The 1082-nt window shown below is 38.4% G+C and overlaps 1 protein-coding gene across 2 annotated transcripts in view; it reads left to right on the forward strand.

The window, feature by feature from the left end:
• SHC4 (SHC adaptor protein 4) overlaps positions 1-1082 on the forward strand; it is a 156159-nt gene that overhangs the window by 62911 nt on the left and 92166 nt on the right. The gene's annotated exons all lie outside the window — the stretch shown is intronic.

The following is a 1082-nucleotide window of genomic DNA, read 5'->3' on the forward strand; positions in this document are numbered from 1 at the left end:
GACTCCAGTAAGAGTCTAGTGTCCTAGAGTCAAAGCTCATATCTTCACCAGCTTGTTAGAACAAAAAGCCACACAATAAAACACATGTTCAAAATTGATATATCCTAGGCAGATAATGGTGTGAGTGGAAATATATGTTTTTTACACATGGGTAGATGTCTAGGAGCCCTTGCTAAATGTTTAAGTTTTGTGTGTGTGCACATGCGCATGTTCGCGTGCGTGTGCGTGTGTGTGTTTTGTATGTGTACAGTGAGCTGTTTCAAATCTGGTTTCAAATCTCACTCCTCTCTAGTTCCTGACAACTATGTAAGAGCTAAGCTCTCACCTCTCTTATATTTGAGATAATTGAACTATCCAGTTAAATTCCTTTTTGAAGTCTTCAAAGGTCTAATAATTTTAAAAAATTGCTTCCAATCAATTAGAAAGGGTTCTAATAGCATAACAGTCAAATGCAGAGAGATATGGTATGAAAGCCAACTACTCCTTTTTATTTAGTCATTAGCACAGTGTCTTTCACATAGTGGATGCACACTGTTTGAATGAACAGGTGTAATGTCAAGAAGTAGAAGACCTACAGAATTCTAACCTACAGAACTGAAAAAAAAAATTGTAAATCATGTGCCTGAAAAGGGGTAAATAGCCAGATTATATGAAGAACTTCTACAACTAAAAGCAACTAACAGATCTCTAGCTAAAAATGGGCAGAAGACTTGAATAGTGTGAGGCCTACCCCGTGCTCAGAACTCTCCTGTATTATTCTAGCCAACCTCACAGCCTGTTGGTAGGCAGGGCTTTCTTATAACCCCATTTATCTAATGGTTATGAAGGTTTCAAGGTGAGGAGAGTTAAGCTTGGAGTCAGAAGCCACTCAGTTACTATTGTACACAACCTACTTCTGAAAGTTTGATCAGGGATAGCTAATAATAAATGAATAACAGAAAATAGCTGCCTAGCTTAAGGAAAAGGGAGCATTTCTCAAAAGAATATCAGGGCAGCTTATGGAACCTGAAGAATAGTGAACAACAAAAGCCAATAGAAGGATAGGGATCAGAGACCCTGTGGTCTTAGTGCTAGGAGTGTAG

This window comes from Tupaia chinensis, unplaced genomic scaffold (genome assembly GCF_000334495.1).
Source record: "Tupaia chinensis unplaced genomic scaffold, TupChi_1.0 Scaffold146140_1, whole genome shotgun sequence".
Lineage (NCBI taxonomy): Eukaryota > Metazoa > Chordata > Mammalia > Scandentia > Tupaiidae > Tupaia > Tupaia belangeri.